Source organism: Anabrus simplex, chromosome 4, assembly GCF_040414725.1.
Source record: "Anabrus simplex isolate iqAnaSimp1 chromosome 4, ASM4041472v1, whole genome shotgun sequence".
Classification (NCBI taxonomy): domain Eukaryota; kingdom Metazoa; phylum Arthropoda; class Insecta; order Orthoptera; family Tettigoniidae; genus Anabrus; species Anabrus simplex.
Genome location: NC_090268.1, coordinates 25,230,049 through 25,248,026, shown reverse-complemented (window position 1 = coordinate 25,248,026; position 17,978 = coordinate 25,230,049).

Sequence of the window (17,978 nt, the reverse complement as noted above, 5' to 3'; positions counted from 1 at the left end):
TTTCGTTCAGTTATCAGTTTCAGGTTTAATAATGACCATCTAAATATATATTTTTTTAACTTTGGTGTCTGTTGATTTGTCTGTTTGTCCGTTTGAGTTTTTATAACTGGGAAACTACTACATATATTTCTAACAAACTTTATATTCACTAGTACCAATACGTTTAAGGGCCAATATTTCTAAATCCCGGATTTGTTTGGGAGCTTGCAAGAGGTCGAAACAGTGATTTTACCCTCCTACCAGCCTTAATGGAAATATATTTCTCATGGCACCTTTTCGACACGAAGATAACAAGGGAGATATTAACGAACTGTTTTACAGGCTGTTGTGTTATAACAAGGTGGGTTAAACGGTTAAACCAGAGTCTTTACTCTTTTCGAAAGAACAGACTGGTTTCATGACTCTTCAGGCAGATTGCCACTCCCGGTTTCAGATGAACAATATGTAACCGAGAAGTAGGGAGAATTACGCACAACTTCAGACCAGGAACTGTACCGTTCAATAAACTGATCATCCTCATTCTGTCTCCACTTCGTTCAGCTTTATCGTACTTCACGTTAGACTGCTGTCACGTGCTTTCGTAGAAGAACATCAGTTGAACATGCCGTATTAAACGTTTGAATACAGGCTTGTAACTTCGCATAAATTCATGAAGGTATCGTGAAATCCATTACCACTTCCCGTACAAAGAACGAGTACATATTGCGAGTGAAAAATCTGCATTCTGAACTATTCGTCAAATAAAAAAAATTAAATTAAATAAATTTATCCGTCTTGATTATGCTTGTTTAAAGGGGCCTAACATCTAGGTCATCGGTCCCTAATGGCACGAAGTCAGACGAAATGTAAGGACAAGTGAAAACCCATAATTCTCCACTGACCAGAATTTAAAACGTGACTAAGAATGAATGGATGGATATGAAGTTAAAACAATCAGTGGATCCGACCCGCAATGCCCCACATTCCAAGACGCTAGCGGTAAACAGTAGGATTACTGACCAAGGGACTGCGTCTAAAGAACAGTACTGAATTGATGATGCGAATAGTCTATAATAATAATAATAATAATAATAATAATAATAATAATAATAATAATAATAATAATAATAATAATAATAATAATAATAATACTTGCGTTACGTCCCACTAACTTTTAAGGTTTTCGGAGACGCCGAGGTGCTGGAATTTTGTCCCGCAGGAGTTCTTTTACGTGCCAGTAAATCTACCGACACGAGGCTGACATATTTGAGCACATTCAAATATCACCGGACTGAGCCAGGATCGAACCTGCCAAGTTGGGGTCAGAAGGCCAGCGTCTCAACCGTCTGAGCCACTCAGCCCGGCAAGGAGTCGAACATCCAGGGCATCGGGCTCTTATAATGGTACTTATCGCTACTATGGTATTTGTCATATTGCGGCACTAACCAAAATTAGTGTAGACTCGCGGTATTCCACACATTGTGGTACTACTCACAGGTAATTTAATGCGCACATGTAACACACCTATGGTGTTTCGCACACTGTGTCGCTATTTACAGGCAACGCAAACCTATGGTGTTCTTGACATAACTGGACTAACTACAGGGACTCGCACTATCCCCTGGTGTTCCTCACATAGTGGGTACAAATCATAGGCAAAGCAGAACCATGATATAGCGGTACGAATCACAGGTACTCTAAAATTCATCCTCAGCACACACTGTCGCTACCAATCAAACCTATTGTGTACCCAACATAGTGGGACTACGCGCAAGTAACGACCCATGGTGTTCCCTGCATGCTGGTACTAATTACAAGTAGTATCATGGTTCTAATTTGATCATCCCTTTTAGTCTCCTCTTACGACAGACAGGGGATACCGTGGGCGTATTCTTTGTCTGCGCCCTCCATCCACAGGGGGAGGGGTTGTGTGTTTGGTCCGCCGACAAGCCGGTTAGGACCTCCTATCCGACACCTGGGACGCGCCACGTGGGAGTATCACCTCTCCTGCTAAGTCAGCGTAGTAGGTTCGTAGTCGGTTGCTTATAAATACGTTTCTATTGTCATCAGTGATAGTGATGCATCCAGTAACCTTCCTTAAGAATACATAACTAGCGTCCATCCAACTTCACCACACAAGTGGCTAATATATTTGTTTCTACAAAATGGTTCCACCTATTATTTCTTGATGGTTGCAATAACCATGCACCTGTCACGAGGAGAGGGCAGAAGATAACAGACTCCACAGAAATCTCTCTTTATTGGCTGTGGCACCACGTTAGCTGCGGAAGTCTACACTGTGCTGTGTGATAGCATTCAGATAGCACTTTCTGGCTCAATGAGAAAAAACAATGGCTAATAAATCATCGCTGAAGTGTTTGCTGTTACACTGTATCCAGAAAAACATTTGTCGTGATACTCGAGAGATCAAACCAGTCTTCGGGCTAGCCACAAAGATTAGCGGAAGGAGCGTTGGAGGTAATAGTTGGGGAGGGAGGGGGGGGGGGGGAAGAGTCTACAGCAGTTACTACCTGAGCTAAACTGGACCTTAATCTGCAAGTCTGTGTGCCAACAATTCTCAAGAATGCCACTAAGTTCATATCACGTGTGTATGTTTAGTTAAATTTGATATTCAACCAACGGCAATGAAGGCTTATACTGTAAAAAAATGTGTCTGCAAATTTTTCACGGCAATAAGAGAACTGTATCGCTTCCACTATGCTGGAAAACTCGTTTTATCAAACAGAAAGGACTGGAAGTTGCCAAATAGATTTTCTGTCACAAAAGGAGACAAGGCAAATTACGTGTAACCCACTTTCACATGGCACATACAGGAATGGCGTCGAGCACGAGATTTTTTGGATCCGCCTTGTGTTCTGTAATTTTGCAGGTTTTATTTTGAACATTTTCGTTTATCAATAGTATGATTGTAGAGCATTGTTTGAAAACTTCTTTGTTATGTAGTGCTCATTAGTGGAATAATTACGCTGTAGTGTTGGATTTAGTGTTCTGTATATCTCCAGTACACACATTGTAATCATCATCATCATTGCTTCCAGAGGTGCCAACCTTTGAAATGACTTTTCCGTAATCATCCTCCCCTACCCTCCGAAAAATTTTGGAGTCAAATCCAAAGCACACTCACCCCTTCTGGATAATGACACCCTCTTTGCCCTTCCCGACAACAAAATATTCTACAAAATATTCTAAAATAAATCCTATTATACAAATTTGCACATTACCAGTTCTGTCGTAAAATATTCTTTGTAACATGTTTCCCACGCAGCAGCAGCTTTTGTGTGGGATTTTTCTTGCAGCATCCTTCCCCCTCCGAGGACATTTTCACCTTATGAACAATAAGCGATTCCAGTGTAGATATGATTATTGTAGGCCTGAAGTCCTATTTTTTTCTATTATCACTGAAAACTCTTTCTGTGGGAGAGTTACTGTCTGGTACACTTAATATGCAATAATACAAGATTACATTTTATAGTGAAGAATAGCAGAGTAGTGTTCCTTCATTCACAATGAATTTCACGACGCTCACGGGTGGCAAAAGGAAGTCACGATCGAAAAGTATCGTTGCCAACTTAGAAGCATTGAAACGAAGAGATTCGAGTACTAATGCTCGAAAAGATTCATTGTTCCTTCTTATTTTTCCGTAGAAATTATAGGCCTATTTTCGTTACAATGTCACTTTCCCGTAATCGTCAGGGGATATCCGTAACAATTACGGATAATCCGTAACAGTTGGCGCTTCTGCGTTACATGAACTTCAGTTATATTCCTGACTACATGAAGTTGGCTGACACTATTCAGTGTCAAGTTTTACAATAAGGATAACGGCACAGTACTTTAAAAATCGTTATTACCGAGCTCGATAGCTGCAGTCGCTTAAGTGCGGCCAGTATCCAGTATTCGGGAGATAGTAGGTTCGAACCCAACTGTCGGCAGCCCTGAAAATGGTTTTCCGTGGTTTCCCATTTTCACACCAGGCAAATGCTAGGGCTGTACCTTAATTAAGGCCACGGCCGCTTCCTTCCCACTCCTAGCCCTTTCCTGTCCCATCGTCGCCGTAAGACCTATCTGTGTCGGTGCGACGTAAAACATCTAGGAAAAAAAAAAAAAAGCAAAAAATCGTTATTTGCATAATTTTTATATTTGTGTCAATAGATTTCATTAATGTATTCGAACGTCAGTTTCTAAGTTTGTAACAAAATCTGAGGCTCAAATACGTTTGTAGGCAGAATAATAATAATAATAATAATAATAATAATAATAATAATAGCCTTAAGTCCCACTAACTGCTACTACGGTTTTCGGAAACGCGGAGGTACAGAAATTTAGTCTCCAATGAGTTCTTTTACGTGCCAGGAAATCTACCGACACGAGGCTGACGTATCTGAGCATCTTCAAATACCACCGCACTGAGCCAGGATCGAACCTGCCAAGTTGGGGTCAGAAAGCCAGCACCTCAACCGTCTGAGCCACTCAGCCCGGCACGTTTAAAATATGTTTGTCAACATGTCACTAACAACCGTGTGAATAAACTTAAAATACAAAATAGGCACTTTAGTAAGTTCCCGCTAGAGTAAATTTGGAAAATAGCTCTTCATACCTAAACGGTTCCTGCCCCTCACGTCGAAGTTCACGAAAGGTGAATACTTTTAATTCTGAAGAACATCTACAAATCAGGAAGCAAAATCATAGTTCAACAGCAACTAATTACATATTTGTAGCGTTTATGGTATGGCTCAACTTTTTTTTTTCTAGTGGCTTTACGTCACACCGATACAGATAGGTCTTATAACGACGTTGGGATAGGAAAGGCCTAGGAGTTCGAAGGAAGCGGCCGTTGCCTTAAAGTACAAGCCCAGCACTTGCCTGGTGTGAAAATGAAAAAAAAAAACGGAAAACCATCTTCAGGGCTGCCGACAGTGGTATTCGAACCCACTATCTCCCGGATGCAAGCTCACAGCCGCGCGACTCTAACCGCACGACCAACTCGACCGGTACATTGTATTTTACGAACCATGATGTTACGAATGTCTTGAGATAAACCGTCACACTTCACGACAGCGAAGCCATGAAGTATCACTCATCAGATAATTATTTCAGATAAGAAAAGTCATGGCCTATCCTAGGCTAACTTCTAACATAGTAAGTTTTAACCAACTGGGATACAAGCAAGTCCTTCACAATATAAGAACCTACAATGAAATATGGTCCAGAAAAACCAAGATTTGGAATGACTAAATTTGATGTAACAGTACATTTTTAAAACATCGTCCCAATTACATATTAATAAAATACTCCATCCACGATTACGGAGTGAAGAATGAAATGATATTCGTGTAACAAAGAAAATTAAATTATACTGAAGGGACTCCACTAAAAGTGCATACGTGTGCAATTGTATATACCTTCATTAACAAGATTGCAACTGTAACAATGCTGCGTGCATAAACAATTAACCAACATTGATCTGCATTTAGGGCAGTCGCCCAAGTGGAAGATACATTATTTGTTTTATTCCTAGACTTTTCTTAAAGGATTGCAAAGGATTTGGAAATTTATGGAATCTCTCTCTTGGTAAATTATTCCAATCCCTAACCCCTTCCTATAAACGAATATTTGCCCCAATTTGTCCTCTTGAATTCCAACTTTATCTTCATATTATGACCTTTCCCCTTTTACAAACACCAAACGTATTCGTCTACTAACGTCATTCCAAGTATCTGTCCACTGAGAGCTCGGAGCACACCACTTACTCTAGCAGCTCGTCTCCTTTCTCGCAAGTCTTTCCAGCCCAAACTTAGCAACATTTTTCTAACGCTACTCTTTTGTCGGAAATCACCCAGAACAAATCGAGCTGCTTTTCTTTGGATTGTTTCCAGTTCTTGAATCAAGTAATCCTGGTGAGGGTGCCATACGCTGGAACCATATTTTTTTTTTTTTTATGTTGCTATTTGCTTCACGTCGCACCGACAGATAGGTCTTATGGCGACAATGAGATAGAAAAGATGCTTGCTGATGATGCTTGTTTAAAGGGACGTAAAATGAGGTCATCGGCCCCTGATGGTACGAAATGTTATGACAAATTAAAAGCCCAAAATCCTCCACTGGTCAGAATTCAAAGCGTGAGGACGAAGAATGAAAGGATGGAAGGTTCGGTGGAGGTGACCCACAGTGCCTCACATGCACAGAAGCTGGCACAAAACAGTATTACCGACCAAGGAACTGCTTATACAGCACGATGCTGATTCGATAATGCTTGAAGTCAAAACGGGTCCAAAATCCAGGTCATCGGCCCATCATAATGGTACTTACAGCTAGGAAAGTATAACCATGCTATGTGTAATGTTGCGGTACTAATCAAAAGTAGCGGAGACTCGCGGTATTCCACAGATTATGGTACTATTCACAGGCAGTGTAATGCGCACATGTAACACAGCCGCATGGTATTTCGCACATTGCGGCGCTATTTACAGGCAACGCGAACCTATGAAGCCAACGAAAGCTATGGCCTTCCTCACATAAGTGGACTAACCACAGGGACCCGAACTATCCCGTTGTACTCCTCATATAGTGGGAACTAAGCACAGGTAAGGCAGAACCATGGTGTCGCTCATCCCATGGTGTTGCTCATCCTGATTCACACACTGTCGCTACTAATCACAAACCTATTGCGTACGTAACAGTGGTACCACGCGCAAGTAAATGCGACCCATGGTGTTCCCTGCGTGATGGTACTAAGTACAAGTAGTCTCATGCTTCTAATTTGATCATCCATTGGTCGCCCCTTTTAGTCTCCTCTTAAAACAGAATAGAATAGAATTCTACATGTGCGTCCCCCACCCGCAGGGGGTAGTGTGTTTGGTCCGCGACAGGTATTTTATTTTCCTCAAGTCCGCCGGCAAGCCGGTTAGGACCCCCCCTATCCGCCACCTGGGACGCGTCACGTGGGAGTATCAACTCTCCCCCTGCTACGCCAACGTAGTAGGTTCGTGGGGGATAGGAAAGGCCTAGGAATGGGAAGGAAGTGGCCGTGGCCTTAACGTGCAACCCCAGCATTCACCTGGTATGAAATGGAACCATATTCTAGTTGGGGTCTTACCAGAGACATATGCCCTCTCCTTTACAACCCCTAAATACCCTCACAATCATGAGCAGAGATCTGTATCCTTTATTTAAAATCCCATTTATGTGATTACCCCAATGAAGATCTTTGCTTATATTAACACCTAGGTACTTACAGTGATCCCCATAAGGAACTTCCACCCCATCAACGCGGTAATTAAAACTGAGGGGACTTTTCCTATTGGTGAAACTCACAACGTAACTCCGTTTATCGTCATATCATTGCCTGCTGTCTATCTCACAACACTGTCGAGGTCCTTTTGCAGTTCCTCACAATCTTCATCCGTAAAAAGTCTTCACCTGGCTCCAGTTCTTTACTTATTTGTACGTGTAAGAAAACAAAGGTCCAATAATGCTGCCTTGAGGAATTTCTCTCTTCATGATTACAGGCAGATACAGGTAGTGAGGTCATGTGAAAGGAATGTTAGCTGGGAGACTTATGTGCTAGACTGAAGGGTGGGGACAAGTCAAGGGAGATTAAGGGTACAGTACTAAGATTAGAGCCCACCGCTTTAACAGTAAGACGTAGAAGTGGAAGGGACCTCCGAGCTACTTACGAATACTCCATTATAATAACAATTACTGTCTCCGAAGTGTCGGTTGACTGAATTCTAGGGGGAAAAAAAGCCGTCTCTTTATAGATACAGACCATGAAGGCCATTAGTAGAGTGGAAAGAGAATGCTTCCACCAGGCTTATCCGTAACCATGGCGTTATGAGGGATAATAGCGGTTATCCCCACGCACAACCGCCTTTGTCCCGGGAACTCAACCACGTACTCATTTTTACTTTAGGCTGAGTGACCCTCAGGACTATTATACGTATACAGAAGTGGAAATTCGTTCGAGCTTTTCCACTTTCTAGCGATGGCTCACAAGCACGCCTTTACTGCATTGTCTAAGCCGCCTCATAATAATAATAATAATAATAATACATTTATTATGCAATAAAAGGGCGTCGAATAAAGTGGATTAAGGGGGAATGTGATTTAAAAATCCAGAGTACCGCCAAATGCCAAGAAAGGTTTTCTCCATAGTCATCACTACGGCCCGAATGTTTTAAGACCTAAAAATGTTAGAAATATGTAAGCATTTATGATCTAAGAAAAGTATTAAAATATGACTTCAAAATCTTTCCGCTGTTTAAATTAACTTCACTGCATACTGAAATTATACTTTTAAAATCTAACACTCAATAATAAGTAATAATATTAATTTAATTATATTTTATATTTATTTAATTACTCAATCCACGCGTAACTCGCGACTCTGCACAGTTTGAAATAAATGTCGCATTTTCATGGGCGACCAAAAGAATGACAACAGCAAATTACATTTTAAAGTTTTCAAATAGCTAAAATCTATTTTCACGCAACATTGACTTGTAACGCGGAAAAGAGCGCTCAGCATCGCAGAGTGTTACTGGGGGCATATGATATGTCAACTCATTAAAAGTTAATTGAGGCTCACTATTCTGTGTCTTTCTATACAGCTTACCCTCCTAATTCACATATATATTTTTAAGAAAGATAATTGTAAAAGATTACAGACAACTAGGCGATGCAAAAAATCCGTCTTTGAGACAACTGCAAGTAGGTATGCGAAAATGGAATTTTTAAAATGACAAATACGAACATTTACGGGAAAATACTGTATGACCATAAAGTGAAAAATTGTCGGAACATGACAAAATGTAAAAAGAAAGCCAAAATATGACTATATGACCCGTCAAAATTCAATAATTTTAGTCACCGTAGATAATCATGCTCAAGTTGTATTTTCCATGGAAATATAAGGAAAAAAAATATGGCATGTCAAACATCCGGGCCCTAGTAATCACTGAATGCTCCCAGTACACTAATGTACTGGGCCGTTATGTACTGAACGTATGATCAGCCGTGGGCTTGAGGCAGGAAACAAAGGAAGAAAATAACGTTTTATTAGATTACCATTTTAAAAGGAACCAATCACTACTGATCTGCATTTAGGGCAGTCGCCCAGGATGCAGATTCCCTATCTGTTTTCCTAGCATTTTCTTAAACGATTGCAAAGAAATTTGAAATTCACTGAACAAAAACCTTGGTACGTTATTCCAGTCCCTAACTCCCTTTCCTATAAACGAATATTTGCCCCAATTTGTCCTCTTGAATTCCAAATTTATCTTCATATTGTGATCTTTCCTACTTTTAAAGACACTACTCAAACGTATTCGTCTACTGATGTCATTCCACTGACAGCTCGGAACATACCACTTAGTCGAGAAACTAGACTCATTTATCCCAAGTCTTCCAAGCCCAAACTTTGCAACATTTTTGTAACGCTACTCTTTCCTCGGAAATCACCCAGAGCAAATCGAGCTGCTTTTCTTTGGATTTTTTCCAGTTCTCGAATCAAGTAATCCTGGTGAGGGTGTCGTACATCCCTCCTACAAGCCCTAAATAAGATCTGTACCCTATATTTACAATCATATTCATGTGATTACCCTTATATTAACACCTAGGTACTTACAAAGATCTCCAAAAGAAACTTACACCTCATCAACGCAGTAATTAAAACAGAGGACTTTCCTTATTTGTGAAACTCACAACATGACTTAACCCTGTTTGTCATCATACCATTTCCTACTGTCCATCTCAACATTATCGAGGTCATTTTGTAGTTGCTTACAATCTTGCAACTTATTTATTACTCTGGACGGAATAACATCTGCAAAAAGCCTTCTGATTCCACTTAAACAACGGTCCAATAATACTGCCTTGAGAAATTCACCTCTTAATTATTACAGGGATAAATAAAGCTTCGCCTACTCTAATTCTGAGTTCTATTTCCTAGAAATATAGCCATCCATTCAGGCACTTTTGTCAAGCACAATTGCACTCCTTTTTGCCAGTAGTCTCCCATGACCTACCCTATCAAATGCCTTAGATAGTTCAATCGCGATACAGTCCATTTGATTCCCTGAATCCAGGATATCCGCTATATCTTGCTGAAATCCTACAAGCTGAGCTTCAGTGGAATAACCTTTCCTAAACTCACTGCCTTCTATCAAACCAGTTATCAATTTAGCAAACATGTCTAATATAATCAGAAAATGTTTTCCCAAAGCTTAGCCTACCTGCAATGCATGTCAAAGTGACTGGCCTGTAATTTTCAGCTTTATGTCTAACACCCTTTCCTTTATACACAGGGGCTACTATAGCAACTCTCCATTCATTTGGTATAGCTCCTTGAAGTTATCAAGTAAGTACTTCAGATATGGAAGTACAACTGGCCAACCATTCTCTTAATACCAGTTCATGGAGAGCAATGGAAGAGGTCCAACACGATGGTATCGAAAACACGAAATGGAAGGTATACGAAGAGCGTGAAAGTTAAAGACTCCCTAGACCTCTTAGAGAGACAAGTGGTTGGTACCACCGGGTAATGACACTGCGGTGCTTGTGAGGAATTTCATCGAACACAGCAGGCTGGTTATGGGGGCACGATTAGCTCAGTGCCTCAGCTGTTGGCCTGACACCCGGTTCGAATCCCGTTCGATCCTGGGTCGCGATTTTCATCACAAGAATCACGTGACGTCAGGAAGAGCATTCGGTTTTAAATCCGCGGCCAAAAAAGTCCAAAGTTCTAATCCTTTAGAAAAGAAACTGAACATTGAAAATGTTCTTCACGAAATGTGGAAAAGGGAACTCTAGGACGTGAAGTAAACCATGAGATTGCTTACAATGTACACAAAATGTATTACTATAATTATATACAAATAAATAGATCTTTTTTCAGATGTATTTGAGTTTGTCTTTACGAACGATTTAGCTTTCTTCTCGAACTCCAACTATTTCACCACTGCAACTTTTTTCCAATTTTCTAACTTACTATTTGCAAGCAAACGATGTTTACGTGTTGGTGGCATAATGACGCAAGACATTCAGGTGATTTTTGTTTGATAACTGGCAATTCAATGGTTGACTAACTACCACTAGCAACGCTACTGTCACATCATACATCACCCCCTTCAAATCGAATTGGAGACCTTTGATTTGCGAAAAAAAAAAAAAAAAAGGATCCGTCTATTTTTACTGAAATATTTAAAATGAACATAGCAAAATAATTGCGGAACAAGTTCATATTTAAATATTGCCCTTTTTACCGGTTTTTCCTAATAACATTTGGTCCAGATATGATTTCCATTTGATAGAGCTCTCCAAAACAAGCGTTTTGACACCTTCACCATTTCTCTACCTCCAATACTTCACAATTGAGTGAAATAGTTTAACGTTTTTGCTAAAGCGAGTAAGAAACACTTTCAAGGTTATATGAACACCTGCCCCAGAAATAATTGGGACAAGCTGAAGAATTTTTTTTAAAAGGCCAGTTATGCTAGTCTTTCCAGGTTGATATCACAACAGCTTTTCAACCAAGAACCATTAAGAGGAGTGGTTTATATTACAACCTTCAAACAAAATCTATTTCTGTTATTCGTTTAATTTATAGCTCACCTACAGCGTACACTGATGAGCAAGTGAATTAGAGATGGCGAGATGACACTGGTCTGCCCGAAGAATGCGACTACGATGGTGTCAGGTCTCGTACTGGCAGCGTACGAACATACCGAGTGGATTACTCCTCACTCATTGCATCCGGGAGATAGTGGGTTCGAATCCCACTGTCCGCAGCCCTGAAGATGGTTTTCCGTGGTTTCCCATTTTCACACCAGGCAAATGCTGGGGCTGTGCCTTAATTAAGGCTACGGCCACTTCCTTCGAACTCCTAGGCCATTCCTTTCGCATCGTCGCCATAAGAACTATCTGTGTCGGTGCGACGTAAAGCCACTAGCAAAACTCGCTCAGCGCTCATCATTCTTATCCTCGTATGGAGACTATTCACACGGGGTACACCTGCCAGTAACGTACCCAGGATCGGCCGCTACGGGGGGGGGGGAGAGTTATAGTTTTCAAATGATGGTAGAACACAAGGAAGGAGCATGCATGACTTATTTTAAGGACACTGATATACGAGAATTACAGATTGTTTGTTCTACAATTATGTCTTGCCAGTTCCTGTTAATTTTCTGTTTGTAAAAATGCCATGGCATGGGAGTGGGGGGGGGGGTGTAAACCCCCCAGTAAACCCTCACCCCCCTGGCTACGCCCCTGACACCTGCCAACACCCCTCACCGGCGAACGAGACAGGAACCTGCTGTATAAACATTATTTCGTTTCCAGCTCGTTGGAGACCTGTAAACACAGCGAGCTCCTGAATAGTGACCAATTCGCTCCAAGAACACTCCACGGACATGAAGATGCTTGCTTAGCTCCCAGGGTCAACCGACCTTAACCCTACTGAGCACTACTGGCATTCTGTCGAGAGGAATGTCCGACCAATCTTCGTGCATTATGCGAGGCAATGCAGTGGTCATGGAAGAGCACATCTCCCCAAAGTTTCCGGTGTGTTATGGAGTCCATGTCAGCACGCACCGTCGCCATTATCCGGTGGAAAGTGGGTGCTACACACTACTACAATTCAATTGCTGGTTAAGATATCTTAAAGAATTGTGTAAATCTCCATTCTGATGCTGTAAATTAAAAAGCAAGATTATGTGGTTTAGCGGTTAGTGCATATATAAATATGTATTGCTCATTTTTTGTTCACTGCATTTTCCAAATCTGTTTTCCTATTAACTTATGTGATATATCTAAAGGAGTTTTTCACCTCTTATTAGGTGTGATGTCCATAAAACTGATCAGAATCATATCGACCTACCTAGTGTCGATAGTTAAATGGACAAGAATTATCTGGAAGAATGAAAATGATCAACATACTTTACATTGAAGTAATAAAATTAAAATCACTTATTCAGGATATATATTTCTGAAAGCGATCAGTTTATAAAGTCTTCGTGGCTCAGGTGGCAACGCACCAGCCTCTCACCGCTGGGTTCCGTGGTTCAAATCCCGGTCATTCCATGTAAGATTTGTGCTGGACAAAGCGGAGGCGGGACAGGTTTTCCTCCGGGTATTCCGGTTTTCACTGTCATCTTTCATTCCAGCAACACACTCCACTATCATTTCATTTCATGTGCCATTCATTAATCATTGCCCCATAGTGTGACAGGGTTCGGCAGCCGGCACAATTCCTGTCTTCACCGCTAGATGGGAGCTTCATTCATCCCTCCCATTCCTGACCCGGTCGAATGACTGGGAAAAGGCTGTGGATTGTCATTTTTCATCTGCTTGTAACCATGACTTTAAATATAACTAAATAAAGCAGTGCATACATATACTGTAGGCCTATATTAAAATGTGGCCCTCCTAGTAAGGAAACAATGAACGAATACCCAGTCGCTGAATTAGCGAGTCTGATAATACCAATGTAAGTTCTGAAATATAATATGTGGTTCGATAAGTAATATGTATAACAGGTTTCATTGCTGTAGGCCTATACTGAGTAGGGACTAACATAAACACTATTTAAAACACAGAGTTCGCCGCGTGGTTAGGGGTGGGCAGCTCTGAGTTTGCATTCGGAAGATACTGAGTTCGAACCCCACTGTTGACAGTACTGAAGATTGTTTTCCGTAGTCTCCCATTTCACATCAGGCAAATGCTGGGGGCTGTACCTTAAAGCCACGGCCGCTACCTTCCTATCACATCGTCGCCATAATGCCTAATCTGTGTCCATACGAAGTAGAGCCAATTAATATACTGCCAAGAGATCAGAAGAGGTAATCTGGGAGAACATTCTTAATATGTTGAGTAAAGAAGTATGTTATAGCGATTTAAAACTTTTTCGTAATTTACCTGCTCAAATACGTTGAGAACTTTGATGTTCTTTCCAGTCAATCTGGTAAATAAAAAAAGTCAGTCATTCCCACCAGGCCATAGCAACTGTTCGCCACTGCTTTTAGTGCCGGGAGTGTCCGGGGACAAGTTCGGCTCGCCAGATACAGGTCTTTTAATTTGACGCCCATAGGCACCTACGCGTCGTGATGAGGATGAAATGAAGACCACACATGTGCCAGCGGAAGTAACCAAGTATTGTCAAAATTCCCAACCCTGCCGGGAAACGAACCCGGGAGCCCCGTGAGCAAAGCCAGCACGCTAACCGGTTAACCATGCAGTCTGACTGTTTAAATATTAATTATTAACGCCCAATGTACGGCCTCGCTCTTTTGTTAGGCATACTCATTAAATAGCTCGTTCCGTAAAATGGGGTGAATAGGGACAAAAAGGAAAAAAAAATATTATTCAAAATGTCAACTAAAGATATTTTTTTATTAATTTAAGGGAAATGAAAGTGTTCTTCATTCTTTTACCTTTTCAGAAAGTATAAGGATTTATAGGAAAATATATTTTTGACAGGGTGGCCAGCCAGGGTGGTGATGTTTTGGCGCCAATTTTTTTGTTCAGGAGAACTTTAGTTGGTGATCTAATTTCAGAGGCTGAAACTGTGTGTTAGGATTATAATTACATTCGATGATATTCTTTTAACTACTTCTGAAATTTCTAGAATATTCTTGTGACTAAACTGCATTATTTAATCTTTTTTAGAGACTTGTACCGTATAACTTGAAAGTGGGGTGAATAGGGACAATGGGAAGAAAGAATACGAGAGACCCCTCATTCAAAAAATAATTTACCTGTGGATGCTGAAATAGTGGAAAAAGCAGTTTTGAAGGTGAAAAGTGGCATGTTAATACCTTCAGAATTCAACATTTCAAAATCTGCTTGACAAAGATATGTTGCTAACACAGATGGAGTCGTAGTGTCTATGAAGAAGAAAAGTGGGCAGACAATTTTATCACATGATTTCGAGGAGAAATTGGTATAGTGTATTCTGACATGTTGTAGAACAAGGAATAGGGGAAGGAAGCTGGGTGAAAGTGAAGTTTTTTGTATGATCGAGGTGTGGAAAAGGTACTGAAAGTGATATACCCAGGACGAAATTACCTAGGAACATTTCTCAGACAGTTTACGAAAGTATCTGGTATTTATCTGTTCCCAAATGTAACTGATGAGTTTGAGAAGACACAGTCGACAACATTCTGAAGCCACCGGTTGTAAGAAGGGGAATATATATTTTCAGTGAATAGTGAAGATTTCTGTTTGTTTGTTTGTTTGTTTGTTTGTTGTGCCAAACATGTAAATTCTGCACCCATAATAAATACATTGTACATTAAAAGCTGTTTAGAAACATACATTGTGTCCCAATCAACCCAAACACCGGTTAGAATAGGGAAATCCATTTAAAATACCGAGTGTCCCTACTGACACCATCACTGGGGTGAATAGGGACGCCCCTTTAAAATAATATATACAGTTCTACAACTACAGGAGAATATTCTGTATGTATAAAATATAAACACGCGAGTTCCTTTTTAATAGAAAAAAATACCCCATGAAAGTTAACCAATTCCTTCAATAGTTACTAAGCAACAACCGAAAATAACTGTCCCTATTCACCCCATTTCACTGTTCTACAGATTACCGAAGAAGTGCAAGGGGAATGGCTGACAAGATGTCATTAACAATGGTAACAGAAATAGACCGCCGCATTTCAGAACTGGCGAATGACATTACGTTTTGCGTAGGATAAACAGTTAATGTCTGAAACAGAAGAAAACTAGAAAGTCCTACAATTATTGTCATACTGCAGTGTAAACCACACTACACAACACGTATTCACAAGTTTCCATGTAGGTTATTTTTCATGCATGGATTACAAAACAATTACACAATGCAGCCTGTTTAACATAGTATTCCATTAATTTACATACTGTTAACAATGCTGACCGCAGACTAACAACATCAATCTTCTTTTGGAACGCTTAAAATGAGGACATAATCTATAGGGAAAGTTTAACATATTTACTAGACACTTTTTCTGTAATTATGTTCTTTTTCGTTCAGCTTGAAATTTCGTACGATCAACAGCATTGTCAGCAAGTTAGAATTCTTACTCGAGATGCGAGATAACAAGATATAACAAGTTAAAGAAACTATCAAATCAAAATTCTAGATTTCAACCCACCCTTAAAACAAGCAATACGGAAAGCGACACACACACACACACACACACACACACACACACACACACACACACACACACACACACACACACACGATATCGTTTATGAACTATATCATCGTCGTATGAAGATAGTGTACAATAATGAAAAATGAAAATTCACAGCCTGCTTCCAGTCATTCGACCGGGTCAAGAATGGAATGAAGCCCCCATCCAGGGGCGAGGATCGGAATTGTGCCGGCTGCCGAAGCCTGTCTCACTCCTCTGGGGCAATGATTTATGAATGGCAGATAAAATGATATTGGAGAGTGTTGCTGGAATGAAAATGGCAAAACCAGAGTACCCGGTGAAAAACCTGTTCCGCCTCTGCTTTTTTCAGCACAAATCTCACATGGAGTGACCGGGTTTTGAACCACGGAACCCAGCGGTGAGAGACCGGCGCGCTGCCGCTTGAACCATGGAGGCTCATACTGTACAATAATAATAAATTTCATTAGTAGTAGTAGTAGTAGTAGTATTGCAAGCCTGGTGCAGCTCTTGTAAGAAAGACGATCCGCCGAGGGTGAGCGTCACCTGCCGCGTATAGGAAAGTGTTCTTGTGTGTGGTGTATGAATTGCAGGGACGTTGGGGACAGCACAAATAACCAATCCCCGAGCCAAGGGAATTTACAATTTAAGACCAAAATCCCCGACCCGGGCGGGAAAGGAACTTGGGGCCCTCTGAACCGAAGTCCGTTACGCTGCCCATTGAGCCAAGGATTTTGACATATTTACTGGCAGCAGACCTTAGGACTGCACAGCTATTCAAACAGTCCTATTGCATTGCCGTCTATTAGCGGAAACCATTATCTTGGTCCGTCCTTGAAAAGTCTACTACAACAGCCGGAAGGACACTCACGATAGGGAACTACAATAATGACGCTACTTCCGATTCACTGAGGAAACCTGTAAATCACGCCGAGAATTTTACCGATAACCACACGACTGTATGAAATATACATATTATATTATTATTATTATTATTATTATTATTATTAAATTTCCGCTAAACAACCAACGAGACTGAAGAGCTTTTTACAGTGCCAGTCAGTTTTTAAGCGCTCGCATATGCAAACAGACTGGAGGATTGAATCTAACTTTAAAATATGAGGGAAGCTCCAAACATGTATACTATGATCGTCTTTTAAACCTGCGAAGCAAGTGTACCGTCGTCACCTGGACATTCAACCTGTGCAGCTTGTGCTTCAATAATAAAACCACTCCTTGAATTTTGCAAACAGTTCATCACAGTAAATCTTCAATTCGAAAATTAGAGAAAGTCGATACCACCGTTTAGCAAACACTTTTCAGGAAACTCAAATTCATCGGTTGATTTCTTTTTAAATGAGACTATGTAAAGAGGTTTTTACATGCCGACATCGTACGATATTGAGTGCTGAACGGATTTTCCCCCTACATTCTGCAGGGCTTGAAACTGCGATATTTGGATCCGAAGGCAGACACGACCAATCCACAGAGCATGTCCTTGCAATCAAGAAAAGTACGTGCATTTGGCCCAGAAGAATTACCTTTATTCTGCTACAGTTACTCGCCCTGGTAAGTTAACATTTGAGGCTTCTCGAAAGTCCACAGGCAGCGACATCCCTTTGTTTGAAGTTGGATTCTGATCACCCGAACGTAACCCAACGCTCAAAGGAATACAATGGTGAACGTAGGTTGACCTGCGGCCTTCTTGGTCAAACAAGCGAGTTCTCTTCAGCTGCCTGGTTTCGGTAGCAGTATCTAGATCACCCACCGTGAAAATACAAAGTAGAAAGGGAGAGAGGAGTTGCACTGCATT